The following is a 15,000-nucleotide window of genomic DNA, read 5'->3' as shown; positions in this document are numbered from 1 at the left end:
ACAAGAAAAAAGGAAAACAAAAGAATTATTGCAAGTTGTACAAAGGCAAGCTGGCCACAGACACCTTTCACAGACCCCCATCATTCACCCCTCCCCCCCCCACACACACGCTATTAGTGACCCACCACTTCCAGTTCACCAGTCCTGCCCAATATCTCATTTAATGATCTGCTGACCATCTGTTCCCTCCAACCATGGACACCCCACCCCTATCCCACAATTGATGCCAGGCAGCTCTCCCTTTCCCTAATCTCTCCCACATCTGTCAGTCTGGCCCCCATGATATTGATCCAGCACTCTCATGTCCAATCCCTTAATGGCCTCTCACCCCCACAAACTCACTATTCTCTCAGTCCCTTGGATCGGTTCCTGTGGTTACCTAATTGCCTTTGCGTGCACCATGCTGAAGTGCACTTAACAAGTCGAAGGCCTGTTACTGAAGTCTGCAGTAGGGAATAACAAAACATTCAGTGGGTCACCATGAACCGACAGTTTAACATTCCTAAACAGGTAACATTCAATTTCTAGGCAAGGGAGTTCCATAAGACCATAAGACAAAGGAGCAGAAGTAGACCATTCGGCCCATCGAGTCTGCTCTGCCATTTTATCATGAGCTGATCCATTCTCCTATTTAGTCCCACTCCCCTGCCTTCTCACCATAACCTTTGATGCCCTGGCTACTCAGATACCTATCAATCTCTGCCTTAAAGACACCCAATGACTTGGCCTCCACTGCTGCCCGTGGCAACAAATTCCATAGATTCACCACCCTCTGACTAAAAAAAATTTCTTCGCATTTCTGTTCTGAATGGGCGCCCTTCAATCCTTAAGTCATGCCCTCTCGTACTAGACTCCCCCATCATGGGAAACAACTTTGCCACATCCACTCTGTCCATGCCTTTTAACATTCGAAATGTTTCTATGAGGTCTCCCCTCATTCTTCTAAACTCCAAGGAATACAGTCCAAGAGTGGACAAACGTTCCTCATATGTTAACCCTCTCATTCCCGGAATCATTCTAGTGAATCTTCTCTGTACCCTCTCCAACGTCAGCATATCCTTTCTTAAATAAGGAGACCAAAACTGCCCACAGTACTCCAAGTGAGGTCTCATCAGTGCCTTATAGAGCCTCAACATCACATCCCTGCTCCTATACTCTATTCCTCTAGAAATGAATGCCAACATTGCATTCGCCTTCTTCACTACCGACTCAACCTGGAGGTTAACCTTAAGGGTATCCTGTACGAGGATTCCCAAGTCCCGTTGCATCTCAGAACTTTGAATTCTTTCCCCATTTAAATAATAGCCTGCCCATTTATTTTTTCTGCCAAAGTGCATAACCATACACTTTCCAACATTGTACTTCATTTGCCATTTCTCTGCCCATTCTTCCAATCTATCCAAGTCTCTCTGCAGACTCTCCGTTTCCTCAGCACTACCAGCCCCTCCACCTATCTTCGTATCGTCAGCAAACTTAGCCACAAAGCCATCTATTCCATAATCCAAATCGTTGATGTACAATGTAAAAAGAAGCAGCCCCAACACTGACCCCTGTGGAACACCACTGGTAACCGGCAGCCAACCAGAATAGGATCCCTTTATTCCCACTCCCTGTTTCCTGCTCAGCCAATGCTCTATCCACGTATGTAACTTTCCTGTAATTCCATGGGCTCTTATCTTGTTAAGTAGCCTCATGTGTGGCACCTTGTCAAAGGCCTTCTGAAAATCTAAATACACCACATCCACTGCATCTCCCTTGTCTAGCCTACTGGCCCTTATTGTTCAAGAGCCAGATGATTGAGGGGTTGTAACTGTTTTTGAACCTGGTGGCACAAGTCCTGAGGCACTTGTACCTTTTGCCTGATGGCAGCAGTGAGATAAGTGTATGGCCTGGGTGGTGAGAATCTTTGATGATGGATGCTGCCCTTCTACGGCAACGTTTCATGTAGAGGTGTTTAATGGTTAAGAGGGCTCTACCCAGCTACCAACATTCATGCGTCGGGCTAATTCAGTCTGTTTTTCTCTTAACTAGCTTCCAACCATCATGAATCCCAAATACCTGGATAAACAACTAATATACAGATTTCTTTCTACGTGCATGACTCACTTGTTCTTTCTTCTTCCCACTCTAATTGGAAAATTTCCATTAATTCCAAGGGTATTATATTTTGTTCGTACAATAGTAAACAGCCCAATTCCTGGAAAGTGACGGTGGACAAAAAAATGGTGGACGAACTTGTAAGTATTTTGCATCATCCTGTACTTTGGACTACACTAGCAGTATGCCAGAAATTCGAGACTGTCAAGGGGGCAGAGGTGAATGTAGTTGCTATTACTAAGGAGAAGGTGCTTGGGAAGCTGAAAGATCTGAACATACCGTAGATAAGTCATCTGGAATAGATGGACTACACTCCACGGTTCTGAAAGAAGTAGTTGAAGAGATTGTGGATGCATTAGTAATGATCTTCCAAGAATCACTAAATCCTGAAATGGTTCTGGAGGACTGGAAAATTGCAAATGTCACATCACTCTTTAAGAAGGGAGGGAGGCGGAAGAAAGGTGCTCGAGGAACGGTGGCAGCAGGAGGAGGAGCGAGGGGCTCGGGAGAGAGCTGGGTGCCGGGCAGCAGCTCAGGTGAGTGTGCTTTAAAAAGGAGCATGGAGGGCAACTGAAGGGTTAAACAGAGTGTTGATTAGTTGACTAGAGGGAGTGAGTACTTGAGAGAATTGGCAGGGACAAATAAAAAGAGAAAGAAGAGAAGTAGGCAGTGTGTGAGTAGAGCTTTGAGGTTTTGGTGAGCAGACGCTGAGGATGAGCTTGCTCCCAGCAAGGTAAGGCTGGGTAAGTTCCTTTAATTAATTTAACTAATTTGGGAGTAGGTAATAGAGGCAGCAGTTAGGACAGTCGAGTGCTCTGTATGCAGTATGTGGGAAGTCAGGGACAGCACAATTGTCCCTGTTGACTACACCTGTAAAAGGAGTATCCAGCTGCAGCTCCTGACAAACTGAGTTAGGGAACTGGAGCTGGAGCTGGATGAACTTTGGATCATTTGTGAGGCAGAGGCAGAAATAGACAGGAGTTTCAGGGAGATAGTCACCCCTAAAAGTCAGGAGGCAGGTAGCTGGGTGACTGTCAGGAGAGGGAAGGGGAATAGACAGAATGAGCAGAGCACCCCTGTGGCCGTTCCCATCAATAATAAGTACACCGTTTTGGTTACTGTTGGTGGGGATGAACTACCATGGACAAGTTGTAGTGGTCACATCTCTGGCACCAAGACTGGACCCTCAGCTCAGAAAGGAAGGAGGGAAGAGAGGAGAGCAGTAGTGATAGGGGTTTCGGTAGTTAGGGGGACAGATGAGAGGTTCTGTGGAAGAGATGGAGAATCCCGGATGGTCTGTTGCCTCCCTGGTGCCAGGGTCCGCAATATCTCGGACTGAGTTCTCAGTATTCTCAAGAGGGAGGGTGAGCAACCAGATGTCGTGGTCCATGTAGGAACCAATGATGTGGATAGGAAGGAGGAAGAGGTCCTGTATAGGGAATTAGGTGCCAAGTTGAAGGACAGGATCTCTAGGGTTGCAGTCTCAGGATTGCTACCTGTGCCATGTGCTAGTGAGGCTAGATAACGCAGCTAAATACGTGGCTAAGGAGATGATGCAGGAGGGAGGGCTTCATGTTTCTGGACAATTGGGCTTTGTTCCAGGGAAGGTGGGACCTCTTCCAATGGGATGGTTTGCACCTGAACTGGAGGGGGACTAACATCCTTGTGGGTAGGTTTGCTAGTTCTGCTCAGGAGGGTTTAAACAAGATTTGCAAGGGGAGGGGAACCAGAGTGTTAGAGCAGATAGTGAAGTGGGGGAGGATAAAGGTCATGTGAGGACTGCATGTATAGACAGAAATCAAAGGTTTGTACGTGATAGAAATTTTCTCAGGTGCATCTATTTCAATGCAAGGAGTATTGTAGGTAAGGCAGAAGAGCTTAGGGCATGGATTGACACGTGGGATTATGACATTATTGCTATTAGTGAGACTTGGTTGCAGGAGGGGCAGGACTGGCAGTTTAATGTTCCGGGGTTCCGTTGTTTCAGACGTGATAGAGGTGGAGGGATGAAAGGGGAGGAGTGGCATTACTAGTCATGGAGAATATCACTGCTGTGTGTAGACAGGACAGCCCGGAGGGCTTGTCTACAGAGGCCATATAGGTGGAGCTGAGGAACAGGAAAGGTGTGACCACACTAATAGGGTTGTATTATAGACCTCTCAATAGTCAGGGAATTGGAGGAGCAGATCTGTAGAGAGATAGCAGACTGATGTAAGAAACAAAGTTGTAATAGTAGGGGATTTTAACTTTCCACATATTGACTGGGACTCCCACACTGTGAAAGGGTTAGGTGGTGTAGAGTTTGTCAAATGTGTTCAGGAAAGTTTTCTAAATCAATATATCGAGGTACCAGCGAGAGAGGATGCAATACTTGATTTCCTATGAGGGAACCAGACAGGTCAGATGACAGAAGTATGTGTAGGCGAACATTCTGGGTCCAGTGATCATAATGTCATTAGTTTCAAGTTAATTATCGACAAGGATAGGTCTGGTCCTCGAGTTAAAGTTCTAAATTGGAGAAGGGCCAATTTTGAGGAAGAGAAAGGATCTAGGAAGAGTGGATTGGGATAAGTTGTTTTCTGGCAAGGATGTGTTCAGTATGTGGAAGGCATTCAAAGGCAAAATTTTGAGAGTGCAGAGTTTGCATGTTCCTGCCAGGATTAAAGGCAAAGTTAACAGGCATAGAGAACCTTGGTTTTCAAGGGATATTGGTGATCTGGTTAAGAAAAAGAGAGATGTATAGCAGGTATAGACAACAGGGAACAAATGAGGATCTTGAAGAGTATAGAAAATGTAAGAAAATACTAAAGAAGGAAATCAGGAAGGCAAAAAGAAGACATGAGGTTGCTTTAGCAGATAATGTGAAGGTAAACTCAAAGTGTTTCTACAAGTATGTTAAGAGTAAAAGGATAGTAAGGGACAAAATTGGTCCCCTAGAAGATAGTCTATGCGTGGAGCCTCATGAGATGGGGGAGATCTTAAACAATTTTTTTGCATCAGTATTTACTCAGGAAACTAGCATAGTGTATATGGAAGGAAGGGAAACAAGCAGTAGTATCATGGAACATATAGAGATTAACGAGGAGGAGGTGCTTGTTGCCTTACAGCAAATAAAGGTAGATAAATCCCCCGGGCCTGACATGATATTTCCTCGGGCCTTGACAGAGACTAGTGTAGAAATTGAAGGGGCCCTGGCAGAAATATTTAAAATGTCCTTAGCCAGGGGTGCAGTGCCGAAGGATTGGAGGGTAGCTTGTGGTGTTCAATTTTTTTAAAAAAGGCTCCAAAAGTAAACCAGGTAATTACAGGCCGGTGAGCCTGATATCAGTAGGTAAAGTATTGGAAAGTGTTCTGAGAGATCGGATGTACAAGTATTTGGACAGCCAAGGGCTGATTAAGGATAGTCAGCATGGTGTTGTGGTAGATCGTGTTTAATGAATCTTGTAGAGTTTTTTGAGGAGGTTGCCAAGAAAGTAGATGAAGGAAAGGCTGTGGATGTTGTCTACATAGACTTTAGTAAGGCCTTTGACAAGGTCCCGCATGGGAGGTTAGTTCAGAAGTGTAATAAACCATATATATGTTGTAACTGGGTTAACTGTCTGGACACGCCCCTCTGCTGACTGCCCCCGTGGCTCCTCCCACAGACCCCTGAATAAAGGTGATTCCACCTTGCCCCTCCTCCTCAGTCCGGGGGCAGACACTCAACATGGAGGTCGTATTGTACAGTGAATACTTTCAGTATTTCACCCAACTTCAGTCTTTTGGAGTTATTGAAGGTGCTTCAATTTTATTCGCTGTACATTTTAAAGCATGGAACATGTACTGAGATCCGACAAGTTAGACCTCGATCCGCAAACGCCTGAAGCTGGAAACGCTTTCGAACTCTGGCTGGCCTGCTTCAAAGCGTACCGAGAGGAGATTAAAGGAACCGACCCCGTAATGAAGTGCAGAGTTCTACTCTCCAGGGTCAGTCCACGGGTCTATTCGCTGATCAGAGACCAGCCGAGCTACGACGGCACGATGAGTGCCCTCAAAGGACAATACCTGTGGCCGATAAACAGCATCTATGCTCGGCATCGCTTAGCGACACGGCAACAACGGTCCGGGGAATCGAGTGCTGAGTTTGTCCGGGCCCTACAGACACTCGTGCGGGCCTGCAATTGCCAGGAGCTGACGGTGGCGCAGCATGCCGAACTCCTAGTGAGAGACGCCTTCGTCACGGGGACCAGGTCAGTGTATGTGCGCCAGCGGCTGTTGGAAAAAGCCGATCTTACCTTAAGTTCGGCGACCGAGCTGGCTGACGCGCTGGAGGCCACTCTGCATAACTCTGAGGCTCTCCAGGCACGCAATCCCCCGATGGCCTCGTGGGTGCCGCTGACCCCACAAACCGCCAGCGAATCGACCACAGCTGCTGCCAGCCGCGAGTCCCTGCAACTCGCCGGCGAATCGACCTCGGCTGCCGCCAGTCACGAGTCCACGAAGTGCTACTTCTGCAGACACGAGAAGCACCCCTGGAAACGCTGCCCGGCCCGACAAGCAACCTGCTCTAGCTGCAGAAAAAGGGGCCACTTCACCAAGGCCTGTAAGTCCAAATCGCGAGCTGGATCGAGCAGCGCCGCGTGCGAGACGTGGGGGTCGCCATCTTCCCTGCACACCGCCACCACGTGCGAGACGTGGGGGTCGCCATCTTCCCTGCACGCCGCCACCACGTGCGAGACATGGGGGCGGCATCCTGGTCGGCGCCCCCTCCCACCGCCTATGACCAACGGGTGCTCACGGGGCACCCCACCACGCCGGACCAAGACAGCGATTCAATCCTGGCCTCCGTGACCCTCAACCAAAGTGCTCCCCACCAGCTCGCAAGGTCAATGATGGACATCCTGGTGGAGGGGCGCAGGACAAGCTGCCTGTTTGACACAGGCAGCATGGAGAGTTTTATCCACCTGGACACGGTGCAGCATTGCGGACTTGCGATACGGCCGTTAAGTCAGAGGGTCATCATGGCTTCCGGGTCGCATACAACAGACATCCGGGGGGGTTGTGTAGTGATGCTAGTGGTGCAGGGCACAGAATATCGAGATTTTACGTTATTGGTCATACCTCAACTGTGTGCCCCTGTGCTATTTGGGCTCGACTTCCAGAGCCAACTGAAAAGTGTGACAATGGAGTATGATGGGCCCCTCCCACCAATTACTGTCGTAAATCCCCAGTTTTGTAGGAATACGTCACATACCCCGCTACTGACCACCCACACACACCGACCCGCACATCCCACCCAACCTATGCCAACTGCCGCACTATCGACACCACTTGTGGCCTCTCCACCCTCAGGATCCCTCTCCCCACCGCTGTTCGCCAACCTGACCCCCGACTGTAAACCTGTGGCAACTAAAAGCAGGAGGTACAGCGCGGGGGACAGAGCTTTCATTAAGTCGGTGGTGCAGCGGCTGCTCAGGGAGGGGGTCATTGAGGCAAGAACAAGTCCTTGGAGGGTGCAGGTGGTCATTGTTCGGAACGGGGAGAAGAATAGGATGGTCGTGGACTATAGCCAGGTCATCAATAGGTTCACGCAGCTCGACGTGTACCCTCTACCCCGCATCGCGGATATGGTCAATCAGATAGCACAGTACAAGGTGTACTCGACCATAGACCTAAAATCCGCTTACCATCAGCTCCCCATCCGCCGGGAGGACCGCCCTTACACTGCCTTCGAGGCGGATGGCAGGCTTTATCAATTCCTGCGCGTCCCCTTCGGTGTCACGAATGGTGTATCTGTCTTCCAGAGGGCAATGGACCAGATGGTGGACCAGTGCCAACTGAAGGCCACGTTCCCATATCTGGATAACATCACCATCTGCGGTCATGACCAGCAGGATCACGAGAACAACCTCCAAAAATTTCTCCAAGTGGCCAAAGCTTTCAATCTCACCTATAACAAGGACAACTGTGTATTCGGGATCACCTGACTTGCTATCCTTGGGTGTGTCGTGGAGAATGGAGTCATTGGCTCTGACCCCGATCGTATGCGCCCTCTGTTGGAACTCCCTCTTCCCAACACCCTCAGAGCCCTCAAAAGGTGCCTGGGCTTCTTTTCATATTACACCCAATGGGTCTCTAACTATGCAGACAAGGCCCGCTCCCCGGTCAAGTCCACCACATTCCCCCTCTCATCCGAGGCCCATGCGGCCTTCAACAGCATAAAAGGGGACATTGCCAAAGCAGCAATGCATGCGGTGGATGAGGCCATTTCTTTTCAAGTAGAGAGTGACGCCTCCGACTTTGCGCTGGCTGCTACCCTCAACCAGGCAGGAAGACCAGTGGCGTTCTTCTCCCGTACTCTTCAAGGCCCTGAAATTCGGCACTCTGCGGTAGAGAAAGAGGCCCAGGCCATAGTGGAAGCTATTAGGCGCTATCTCGCCGGCAAAAGGTTCACCCTGCTAACTGACCAGCGCTCAGTTGCATTCATGTTTAGTAACCAACAGCGGGGCAAAATCAAAAATGATAAAATTCTGAGGTGGAGAATCGAACTCTCCACCTACAACTATGACATCATGTACAGGCCTGGGAAGATCAACGAGCCCTCCGTTGCCCTATCCCGGGGAACGTGCGCCAGCGCACAGATCGACTGGCTATACGCCCTACACGTAGATCTTTGCCACCCGGGGGTCACCCGGCTTTTCCACTTGGTGAAAGCCCGGAACCTGCCTTACTCCCTTGAGAAGATCAGGACGATGACCAGGGACTGACCAGTCTGCGCAGAATGCAAACCGCACTTCTACCGACCCGAAAAGGCACAACTCATCAAGGCTACCCGCCCCTTTGAGCGACTGAGTGTTGACCTTAAGGGCCCCCTTCCCTCCACCAACCGCAATGTGTACTTTCTTAACATTATCGACGAGTACTCGCGGTTCCCCTTTGCCATCCCCTGCCCCGACCCCACCACCACGTCAGTTATAAAAGCCCTGCGCAAGCTCTTCACTCTGTTTGGATACTCATGCTATATCCACAGTGACAGAGTGTCCTCGTTTATGAGTGACGAGCTGTGCCAATACCTACTGGCTAGGGGAATTGCAACCAGTAGGACCACGAGCTATAATCCCCGGGGGAATGGACAGGTAGAGAAGGAGAATGGCACAGTGTGGAAAGCCACACTCTTAGCCCTCAGGTCAAAGGGACTGCTGGTCTCCCGCTGGCAGGAGGTCCTTCCCGAGGCACTCCACTCCATCCGCTCCCTGTTATGCACGGCCTCCAATGCCACCCCTCATGAGCGGCTCTTTTCTTTTCCCAGAAAATCAACCACTGGAACCACCCTACCAACTTGGCTGATGTCCCCGGGGCCAGTGCTGCTCCGGAAACATGCGAGGAGCAATAAATACTCCCCGACGGTCAAGAGGGTTCACTTACTTCATGCGAACCCCCAGTATGCCTACATGCCTCCTATGCCTACAGGAGCACCGGGCCCCTACCCTGAACAATCCGTGGTAACTATTGACCCCGTACCCATCGATGGGTTCCGGGAATGTGGATGAAGGGAAGGCAGTGGATATTGTCTACATGGACTTCAGTAAGGCCTTTGACAAGGTCCCACATGGGAGGTTAGTTAAGAAAATTCAGTCGCTAGGTATACATGGAGAGGTGGTAAATTGGATTAGACATTGGCTCGATGGAAGAAGCCAGAGAGTGGTGGTAGAGAATTGCTTCTCCGAGTGGAGGCCTATGACTAGTGGTGTGCCACAGGGATCAGTGCTGGGTCCATTGTTATTTGTCATCTATATCAATGATCTGGATGATAATGTGGTAAATTGGATCAGCAAATTTGCTGATGATACAAAGATTGGAGGTGTAGTAGACAGTGAGGAAGGTTTTCAGAGCCTGCAGAGGGACTTGGACCAGCTAGAAAAATGGGCTGGAAAATGGCAGATGGAGTTTAATACAGACAAGTGTGAGGTATTGCACGTTGGAAGGACAAACCAAGGTAGAACATACAGGGTTAATGGTAAGGCACTGAGGAGTGCAGTGGAACAGAGGGATCTGGGAATACAGATACAAAATTCCTTAAAAGTGGCGTCACAGGTAGATAGGGTCGTAAAGAGAGCTTTTGGTACATTGGTCTTTATTGATCAAAGTATTGAGTATAAGAGCTGGAATGTTATGATGAGGTTGTATAAGGCATTGGTGAGGCCGAATCTGGAGTATTGTGTTCAGTTTTGGTCACCAAATTACAGGAAGGATATAAATAAGGTTGAAAGAGTGCAGAGAAGGTTTACAAGGATGTTGCCAGGACTTGAGAAACTGAGTTACAGAGAAAGGTTGAATAGGTTAGGACTTTATTCCCTGGAGCGTAGAAGAATGAGGGGAGATTTGATAGAGGTATATAAAATTATGATGGGTATAGACAGAGTGAATGCAAGCAGGCTTTTTCCACTGAGGCAAGGGGAGAAAAAAACCAGAGGACATGGGTTAAGGGTGAGGGGGGAAAAGTTTAAAGGGAATATTAGGTGGGGCTTCTTCACACAAAGAGTGGTGGGAGTATGGAATGAGCTGCCAGACGAGGTGGTAAATGTGGGTTCTTTTTTAACATTTAAGAATAAATTGGACAGATACATGGATGGGAGGTGTATGGAGGGATATGGTCCGTGTGCAGGTCAGTGGGACTAGGCAGAAAATGGTTCGGCACAGCCAAGAAGGGCAAAGGGCCTGTTTCTGCGCTGTAGTTTCTATGGTTTCTATGATGTATGTACCCACGAGACACCGCGCACTCCAAGCCCTACACAGACACCACATGACACTCCCATACTGGGTGCGACGCACACGCACGAGGGATTAACAACACCTAACGTGCTGGCACCTCAAGTCAGGCCAGAGCCAGCACAACCGCCATCGCCGGTGCAATCACCACCGGTGCTACGTAGATCACAGCGACGGACTCGACCGCCTGATAGACTTAACCTGTAAATATACTTCTTGTAAATATTGTCAGTCACTTCACCCCGCCGGACTCTTTTTAAAAAAAAAGGAGGGGTGAATGTGGTAAACCATGTATATATGTTGTAACTGGGTTAACTGCCTGGACACACCCCTCTGCTGACTGCCCCTGTGGCTCCTCCCACAGATCCTGTACAAAGGTGTTTCGCCTTGCCCCTCCTCCTCAGTCCGGGGGCAGACACTCAACATGGAGGTCGTATTGTACAGCGAGTAAAATCCTTTTAGTATTTTACCAAACTTCAGTCTTTTGGAGTTATTGAAGGTGCTTAGGTTCAGACACTAGGTATCCATGGAGAGGTTGTAAACTGGATTCGAAATTGGCTGTGTGGGAGAAGACAGAGTAGTAGTAGATGATTGCTTATCAGACTGGAGGCCTGTGACTAGTGGTGTGCCTCAAGGATCTGTGCTGGGACAATTGTTGTTTGTTGTCTATATTAATGATCTAGATAATAATGTGGTAAACTGGATCAGCAAGTTTGCTGGTGACACTAAGATTGGATGTGTTGTGGACAGTGAGGAAGGCTTTCAAAGCTTGCAGAGGGATCTGGACCAACTGGAAAAATGGGCCAGAAAATGGCAGATGGAATTTAATGCAGACAAGTGAGGTGTTGTAATTTTGGAAGGACAAATGAATGTTGGAAATAAACAGTAAATGGTAGGGCACTGAGGAGTGTGGAGGAACAAAGGGATCTGGGAGTTCAGATACATAGTTCCCTGAAAGTGGTGTCACAGGTGGACAGGATTGTAAAGAAGGCTTTTGGCATCCTGGCATTCATAAATCAAAATATTGAGTATAGGAGTTGGGATGTTATGGTGAGGTTGTATAAGACATTGGTGAGGCCAAATTTGGAGTATTGTGTACAGTTCTGGTCATCTAGCTATAGGAAGGATATCAGTAAGATTGAAAGAGTGCAGAGAAGGTTTACTAGGATGTTGCCGGGTCTTCAGGAGTTGAGTTACAGGGAAAGATTGAACAGGTTAGGACTTTATTCCTTGGAGCGTAGAGAATGAGGGGAGATTTGATAGAGGTTTACAAAATTATGAGGGGTATAGATACAGTAAGTGTGAATAGGCTCTTTCCACTTAGATTAGGAGAGATAAGTACGAGAGGACATAGCTTTAGGGTAAAAGGGGGAAAGGTTTAGGGGGAACTTCACTCAGTGGTGGGAGTGTGGAACGAGCTGCCATCTGACGTGGTAAATGTGGGATCACTCTTAAGTTTTATGAATAAATTGGATAGGAACATGGATGGGAGAGGTCTGGTGGGTTATGGACTGGATGCAGGTCAATGGGACCAGCAGAATAATATTTCGGCACAGACTAGAAGGGCTGAATGGCCTGTTTTCTGTGCTGTAGTTTTCTATGGTTCTAAAGGAAATTAAAGGCTAGTTAACCTGATTTCAGTGGTTAGGAAGGTGGAAGTCCATGGTTAAGGATGAGGTTTCAGGGTAATTGGAGGCACATGATAAATTTGGGCAAAACCAGCACGGTTACCTTAAGGGGAAATCTTGGCTTACAAATTTCTTGGAATTCTTTGAGGAAATAACAGGCAGGATAGACAAAGAGTCAGTGAATGTTGTTTACTTGGATTTTCAGAAGGCCTTTGAAAAGATGCTACACATGAAACTGCTTAACAAGAAAAGATCCCATGGTATTACAGGAGACGTACTAGCATGGATGGATGTTTGATTGATTGGCAGGAGGCAAAGAGTGGGAATAAAGAGGGCCTGTTCTGGTTGGCTGCCAGTGACAAGAGGTGTTCTGCAGGAGTCTGTATTGAGACCACTTCTTTTCACCTTACATGCCAACAATTTAGATGAAGTTGTTGGCTTTGTGGTCACATTTGCAGATGATACAAAGATAGGTGTAGGGGCAGGGAGTCTGCAGAAGCACTTGGACAGATCGGGGGGGGGAGGGAATGAGCAAACAAGTGACAGATGGAATGTTATGTCGGGAAGTGTGTGGTCATGCAGTTTGGTAGAAGGAATAGAGGCATAGACTATTTTCTAAACGAGGAAAAAATTCAAAAATCAGAGGTGTGAAGGGATTTGGTTGTCTTGTGCAGGATTCCCTAAAGGTTAATTTGTAGGTTGAATCGGTGGTGAGGAAGGCAAATGCAATGTTAGCATTCATTTCAGTAGTAAGGAGAATGAGAGAAGGTTTGTGAGAATGATTCCAGATATGAAAGGATTAAGGTATGAGGAGTATTTGATGGCTCTGGGCCTGTAGGCACCGGAGTTTAGTAGTGCAGAGGAATTTCATTGAAATCTACAAAATTTTGAAAGGCCTAGCAGAATGGATGTTTCCTATAGTGTGGGAATCCAGGGCCGGAGGAGAAAGCCTCAGAACAGATGGACGTCCACTTAGAACAGGGATGAGGTGGAATTTCTTTAGCTAGTGGGTGGTGAATCTGTGGAATTCATTACCACAGACAGCTGTAGAGGCCAAGTCATTGGATGTACTTAAAGCTGAGGTTGATTGGGTCTTGATTAGTCAGGGCGTGAAAGGTTATTGGGAGAAGGCAGAAGAATAGGTTTGAAAGTGATAATAAATCAGCCATGATGGAGTGGTAGAGCAGACTTGATGGGCTGAATGGCCTGATTCTGCTCCTATGTCTTACGGTCTTGTGATCTAAGTAGCCTTAACAATCTGATGAAGAGAGATAATGGAAAGGAAAATATAAAACAAAAATGAAAGATACAAAGTTAAAAGGAAATGCAATTATTTTAAGGCAAGAAATATTTTAGCTGAACCTAACCAGTACCAGTATTCTGCAGTGGGTTTAAGAAACATGTTATTAAATTCTGCAATGCAAATTTTAATTGATGCACTTTAGCAATTCTGCCATAATCAATCACATGCTGGCAGCATTGCGTCATTATTTATTTTATAAGGTATTACCACACATAGATTTTGTTGTAAACCAGCATATGGATAGCTAATAACGCATTTTTAAAAAACACTTGTATTCATTCCAGTGACAACTGGATAAGGAAATATGACATTTAGTGGGAAAACAATCATGTAGAAATTATGTAAGCAAATCAATAGTGTTTCCAGCTGAACTTTGTGCTTCAGCTGAAGACAAACTGCACTGCATTGTAAAACAGCTGCTCATAGTTCACATAAAATCCCTTTTCAGTCATTTGCTTCCTTATGTTATTGTGGCGATTATGCAATAATGAACGTAAATCCTGTGTGACAGCCTCTTGACTCAGGTAGATTGCACCTTTCACAGCTGCTTAGAAAGTTAACTTCCCCTTTAATCCCACAGAAAGGATCAAGGAGACTCATTTTCAGCCCTTGCCATGTGGCTGCTTTCAATCGCAGTTTACTCACCAGGGCCAAATAGCTTCTCATGGGAAACTTTAAAATCACAGGGTTATTCCCCCCACCCCGACATTAGCTTGGTTTTATCCACAGACTCCTCAGTATTTTAATGCCATGTACCTTCTGCCTGACTGCTTCTAAATTTCTCTGCATAGAACCAGGGACTGGGGTGGAAAGAGGAGTAACAGATGGGTCATAGCATCACCACAGGGCATGGCAGAAGCTCATTGTCTCGCTTCAGTCCTGCTAGAACTTATTCACATGAGCAGAAGCTGCCAGAACAGTATAGTCAGGAGCAACTTGATGTAATGCCTTGCACATAGATGAACGTAGAATTTACCCTGTATCTGAACAAAGATAAAAGACATCAAGAGATGGTATGCATGTCCCAAACATAACCCTTGTGCATTTTCCCCAGAAATGTGTCAGCTTTGGACATCCTCAGCCAAGGTTGGTGGAGACACAATTTAATTTTCTCTGCAGAGATTATTTTCAAGACCTATTGCCATAAATGAAAGTAAAAATAAAACAAGATGTTCTTTTACTTTCTAATATATACAGCATGCTCATGAAAATTAATATTAAATT

This window comes from Mobula hypostoma, chromosome 1, assembly GCF_963921235.1.
Source record: "Mobula hypostoma chromosome 1, sMobHyp1.1, whole genome shotgun sequence".
Lineage (NCBI taxonomy): Eukaryota > Metazoa > Chordata > Chondrichthyes > Myliobatiformes > Myliobatidae > Mobula > Mobula hypostoma.
This window is presented reverse-complemented; position numbering follows the sequence as displayed.